Raw genomic sequence first — 7,066 nt, forward strand, 5'->3', positions numbered from 1 at the left:
TGAAAGGGCTCAAAGCTTGATCTGAAAATCTATTGGATTCTATGTAAGCATAGCAATGTTGGAAGTTTGAAATTAAGTTGTGGCAGAGACTGACATCCTGTCTTTGATGTTTGATGAAGTCACAAAAACTAGTATCAGTTGTTAAACTGACATGAAATAATACATGGGATGAAAAAGTTTTTCAGTGAAAAATACAAATACTGGTACACTTAAATTAAGGAATCATTTCGAAATATTTTCATATTCAGTCTGAATCATTTGTAATATACAATGCATACAGTACCTATTCTTTTTCTACAGATATCTTACTTATCTTGGTTCATGTTTTTACGAAATTGCTAAAATGTACTTTTTATCGCCAGGGATGGATTTAGAATTTCCAACCTATTTCATTTTTGTAGGAAATGGGATCTTTTACCTTTAAATATGTTGGAATTAATTAAAAAATTGTAAAAAGGAAAAATATCAATCAATTTTTGGGGGGATTCCAGATGTTGTAACACTGTATTTGAAGTTGTGATTTATGTTAGAAAAGTATCACATTTTACATGATGTTTTTATGCATTTTGAACAATAAGGACCACAAAGACATTTTGGAAGCTGCCTTGCAGTTCAGAAATAAACTAATGGGAGCTGAGAGGGCGCAAGGAGTTCTTGCCTTCCTGGCTGCCCACTAGTTCATCACTTTAATTGTTTGCAGTCTTGGTAAAGCAGATCCCTGGATCCCAGCCTTGCTCCTCTAATGTGTCAACAGCAATTGCCAGGCGTTTTGTAAGAGCATTTCGATTCATCTTCAAACCTCAGCCTTGGATGGTCAATTGAATGCTTTCACACAACTCGTGGAGTCATGTCTTGTTTGTATGACAGATATATCCAGCCAATTTCTGGTGAAAACCTCAGCATCAACAACCTTGTTCTCCTCACATCCTTGATCTGTTTTATCCTAGTACTGATAAAGTACAGAAATGCAAGACATTGTTGATAGCCTTTCTTTTTAAAAAAATTTTGAACTGACGCTAAGCACTTGCCATGCAATGCTGTTAACGAAGAAACATGCAATGCTGATGAAACATTCATCTTAGTAGGATTCTTTTTTAAAAATAGGTCCTACGGTGAACATATTTGAGAAGTTAATACCATCAAAACGACCAAAGCTTATGTTAAGCTTTGTATTATTATGTGTAGACGGATGAAGTGACGTTTTCTGTTGGGACGCACAAAATAGGCAAGTGACACTTTGTTGGATATCCACTATAAATGATCTGACAGTTAGCTAAACATTAAACTATCCAAATGATGTGTCCAGAAAAAGCACTTTTCCCCGACATTTATATCAGTTTCAAAAAGTGAATATGATGTTATAGTTGTTAAACACATTTGCATGGATACTCCCAAATGTCGAACAATGGCCAGACATAAAAATGAAAAGTCTACACGTTGCTATAACAATATTTTTGGTACATACACACACTCACAAACGTCAAATAGTATACATGTGGGACACAACTTAGGACCACTATTTACTGAGTATGAAGCAATGGAGGGTTTAATGGCTGTATAGGAAAGAAGTGAATGGTTTTGGCTCTGAGTCTTTGAGCTAGAGTTTGGCTGTCATGTTTCCCATAAACCCAAACACCCTTGTGATGGTTGGTTTAAGTAACAGGTTTATATAAAGACCAAAAGATAATTAGAGAGAGAGGATTTAGAGGGGCAATGAAAAGCGTATCTTGGCTCAACACCTTGATTAATGCTAACAAAAAATCTGGCACACAGACACTCTATTCTCCTGTTGCTATCCCTTTGCCTCTCTGTTGTGCATAAAACGACACAAAACTATGCAGTAACAACAAAGATGATGGCAGTGTTATCAGGTTACAACCCAAGCAAAGGTTTTACATAACATATTATGCTGTTGGCACAACCTGAAACACTGTCTACATGCCATTTGGGTTGTGGTTTCTGGTTTTCTTTCTTATAAATAGCTATAACTCAAGTGCAAGTAAGGAGTGTCAACCTGAACAGGAGCCATGATAAAAATCAAATCCTCTTCAAATGACCCACAAGTTGGACTAAGATCTTATTGCAGGATCCCAGTCCTGGCAGAACGAGCTCTAATCATGACTAAACCAGCATGACATATTGTTATTCCTGTTTCTAATTAGGTCAGAATCCAGTTTTCGTCTGACATTTCTTGAGAAAACAGCAGAGTATAGAGTCGAAGGCCCTGGTGTAATGCCGTCCCACCTGCATCAAGAACCAACAAGCCAAGACCTAGTAGTGACCCACAAGTCTTTAAGGCTGCTTCATTGCACAGCTATCATACAAGTATTTCTTTAAAGCTTAAAAGCATAATTGTAAACACATTGAGAACAAAGCTCCAAATATGTAGAGTCAGTGTTGCCGATCGATAAGAAAGAAAGAAACCCATAATAGATGCAACTTTTTTTACAAAAAAGACCCTATTATAATTCTTCTTCCAAATAATCCATGACATTTGTGATAAAGAGCCTTATTAGCTCTCTATTATTCCTCATGGTTAAATATCTGTTAACAAAGATTATTTGGCATGGCTCTGCTGCCTGCTGGGTTATCAGGCAATGCTGATAAATCCCAGAGTGGAGGCGATGTTTTCATATTATTTGACATTGTTAGATTCTGTTTGACTACAAAATGAAATCCACTAAACAATCCCTCTAAAGGCAAAAGTCCTGACAAAAAGTTTATGTTAAAGACATCTGTGTGTATAGATGATGTTCATAACTTTGAATGTAGGCCAAAGAGCTTGCTTTTAAAGAGGCCCTATCATCCTTTTTGCGGTTTTCCCTTTCCTGTAGTTAAGTAGGTGTTGGTGCATGTAAATGGTCTGCAAAGCTAAAATCCAAAAGTTAATTTCAGAGTGAGATTCTCCCAGACAATCCCCTACTGCCTGAAAGGCCTCGACTGAACTCCTTTGTTTACTTACATAACATAGTGACATCAGTATGTAACACTCAAACTTCTATTGGCTTGAAATCTAAGGCATTTTCGTGATAGACTAAGGGGTGGGACATCTCTAAGCGGTTGTCCAATCACAACAGAGCCACAACTAATAATTCAGAGCAGACTGGGCTCAGGTTTCAGACAGAGGGTGAAAAGAGGTGCTAGAGTATGAGAAAAAATAAACACCTTTTTGAACATTAAAGCATGTAAAAATGTCAAAGTAGAGGAAATTAGCATAATATGTCCTGTTTGAGCATGTTTTCACAAAATTTCTAGAAACAAATGTATATTAGAGCTTAGTATATTCAACTGTAGTTCATATCATAACGTCAACATTCTTTATTTCCTGCAGCGAAATGCTCATCTTGTTGGATCAGATCACAAATTGGTGAGATGTTCCAAGTCAAAACAAATATCTAGAGTAATCCTCGCTTGATATATAGCAGATTGTAGCGCACAGAGTCTTTAAACAGAGATATCCAGTCATATGAACTGTTTATGTGTACAGTCTGCAGGCAGCATCAAGATCCTAAATCAAACTCAAGCTGTAATCCAAACCGACGTCCAACTCAAAACCAGTAGCCATTACAGCCTGAGGCCAAATCACACTTCTTCTACAGGAAAGAAAAACATTGCACAGAAACACAAACACCAAAAACAGTCATACCACAACCTATCCTATCATATATCCTTCCACTAGCAGAAGTAGAAAAAGCCAAGAACCTACACAACACTGAACCACAAGTCCCTCAGGAATCATGGGCAGAATGAGTGAAAATCCAGACACATTAAATGCTCTGTGTTAATGTGTCTGACACTGAAGAACACTTGTAAATGTACGCAGATGAATATTTTAATAAAACAGTTGTGGACATAGAAGTAAATGATCTCATTTGGAATTACTACATCTTAGTGCTACTTACAAATGAATCATAGACTGTGGTACAAGACAGCATCCAGTTGATTTATATAGAGCACAGTAGTGGTATCGCTGTCTCGTTGGACCACGACACTCTTTGGCAAGTGCCACTGCTATTCCACCCTAAAGTTGCAAACACCAGCTCATCCAACATCACTCTCATCCGGCCCCCTACTGACTACTGGACATAATGCCTTACCCCTGCCAAGTCAGAACTGTTTGTCAGGCACTGAAACATTAAAAAAACATTAAAAGTGGAGGCTCCTTTATAGTTAGGACGTCTTCTGCCAAGAAATGTAATTTATGACAAGGTTTGTCTACAATAACACATTAAAGCCCTATGAGACGGGAATGTCTGTTTTTATTCCGCCTACAGGAGAAGCATTTAATGGAAAGTGGAGGAGAGGAGACATCCTAGCTAGAGTCAAAACACGCTGCAAATGTACTCAAGTGGTTATTTGCTGTCGGTAGAGTGTGTGCTGGAACTGGACAGAGGCATTTACTGTATCTCTGAGGGAACAGAAGGAATTTGATTTTGTGGTCAGGTTGGACCAAGAGCCAGCGTTAAGAGTGTGCCTCGTGTCTCAAACAATGCTTTTGAGTTACAGCACATTGTTTGAGGTTATGGCATGTGGTTGAGTAGAGGTCTAGTGCACATTGTGAACTCAACTCTCTGTGCCTCTTCATTTAAATCCCTGAAGTCTCGACAATGGGATGGACACTGAATCATCTGATTACTATGTATAGTCTTGCATTTTGTTCCAGCAATGTCCCCTTTGTTTATACATCTTTAGCATTTTAGTATTAATACTGCAATTTCAATTCATTAATAAGGTATAGGATCCAGTAAGGCTTCTTGTTGTGGGTTCATCTGTTGCTACAATGAATGTAAAAGATGCTAAAGGTCAAACAGTTAGAGTTCACTGTGTTTTACTTTGGGAATTCTCATACTACACAAGCAATGCAGCTGATTAGACCATGGGTTAGACATGAGTTGACAAACTCACTTCGTAGTGAAAAGGTCTTGTGTTCAAATCCCCCCCTTTTTTCCATTTTCCTCATATCTGTGTGGGTTTCCTCCCACAGTCCAGTAACTAACTAGGGGTCATGGTCTGTATGCATATTAACCCTGTATTGTGTTACATTATGACATTTCCCGGTTCCTACTGTAAATACTGCAGAAAAAATGCTGTGACAGAAAGAGTGGAAACTTTACTCCCACTTCTACAGTCTGATATGTGAAGTAGGTCAAACATTTACTGCTAGAATGCCAGGTTAATGGACTACATAATCGCACCACACTGACAATCAAGGATAGTCATACTGTATACCTTGAATTATCATCCGTCCTGTGAACTGATGGATAACAAAAACGCATTAAGAGGTATAGATGGACAACAATGGTGTCCTAATTTTAACAGGATGTCTGACCAACATCTTCATGGATTGTCTGTGTTTTGTCTTAACAGCCTGCTTTTCCTAAGGAAGACGTCAGGAAATATATACAAACAAGCATCTGTGAATGTTTACTCTGCACTGCAAACACCCAATAAACCTGTCTGGAAAGTACAAGTGAGCACTCGAGTACGTAAAAAATGAAAAACACAGCCACAAACACAAACACAAACACAAACACACACACACACACACACACACACACACACACACACACACACACACACACACACACACACACACACACACACACACACACACACACACACACACACACACACACACACACACACACACACACACACACACACACACACAGTAATCTGCGTGGCTAGCCAGATTAATTTATTATCAAAGCATATCGCCGGTCGTCTGACATCACTGCATTTTGAGTTCCACCACCACAGAGCCAAGGAACATAAGGAAAAGCTATGGAAGAAGTTTATGACTGGAATTGTTGTAGCCGCATACCGGTCATATTTGACATTGACAGAATTTGGTTGGATGCCACCTACAGCAGAATTTATATTTCTTCCATATTGTGTAAAAAAGTTTACGAGCAGCTGCAACAGAAAATATTAATTTTCAGATTCAATGGCAATTCCAGTGACAGCTAGCAGCCCGCCACATGGGCCCGTTTGTAATTGAGGTGGGGGCTTGGCGAATTAAGCTAGCAAAACAACATTCTCAAGCTATGCTAATTGGCATACTTTCACATGGGCTGGAATGCTGTGATAACATCCACCTCCATTCCCCGAGGAGGCCTTGATCCTGCAGGCGTTTACTGGGTCAGGGGACCTTGATGTGGATGAAAGAAAGGTAGAGGGGCTTCATTATATGGATATAAAGATCGGGGGATGGTCTCTCACTCTTGGACAGACACGTGGTATTTGGATACGTTGGGGGATGCTGATGTTTCTGGCAATGGTATTTAGATGCAGCGGGGGATAGAGGAAGGCTTTGGCTAACATTTCTGTCATTTAGGGGCCTCTGCTGTCAGGTAGCTGTCACGCCCCATGCACAGTGGGGGGCTATGAGGCAGGGGGACTAGTGAGGAAGTGGGGTGGGTTTTGGGACAAAGTGGAGCCCTGTCTCTGCAGGGATGGTTACAGACGCATGGGATTGATGGGGTGGTGATGAGAGATGGAGATGTCAGGGAACAGACACCCATTCAGAGTGGGACCAGTAAGAGAGGCCTACTGGGGAACTCGGGGGCCCATCATCGCCAGCAGTCTCCGGCCTGGGCTGGGGAGGAGAAATTGGGGGAGGATTAGCATAGAGGAAAATGGGGAGACTGTCCAGTAGGGTTCGACACATCACCCCACTTTGGTTTTATATTTTTGGTTTGAGCTGAGCCAGCTGCCCCAGCATCTACAGAGCCTACAGTATGTGCCCATGCAAGATGCTGTGAATCAATTACTTCTCTATGCTGCCAAAGTAAAAAACAACTTTACAGTGTGTCATGCTACTATAGGTTACGGAGAAGAAATAACAAACCTAGCTGGTTTCTTTGTTTGAAGGGCACGACATTTTGGGTCACAGCTTCATCGCAGGGCCTCCCAAATATTTCTGACACAGAGACACAGAAATGTGAGACTGATACGAATCAGTCAGCTAAGGTCATACCAGCTACTCAGTGGAAGACTGTAGGTGACATTCTTATGTAGATAGGGATGCATCAGTCCACCTTCGATTGTACCAATGACTCAACCG

This window comes from Eleginops maclovinus, chromosome 2 (assembly GCF_036324505.1).
Source record: "Eleginops maclovinus isolate JMC-PN-2008 ecotype Puerto Natales chromosome 2, JC_Emac_rtc_rv5, whole genome shotgun sequence".
NCBI lineage: Eukaryota > Metazoa > Chordata > Actinopteri > Perciformes > Eleginopidae > Eleginops > Eleginops maclovinus.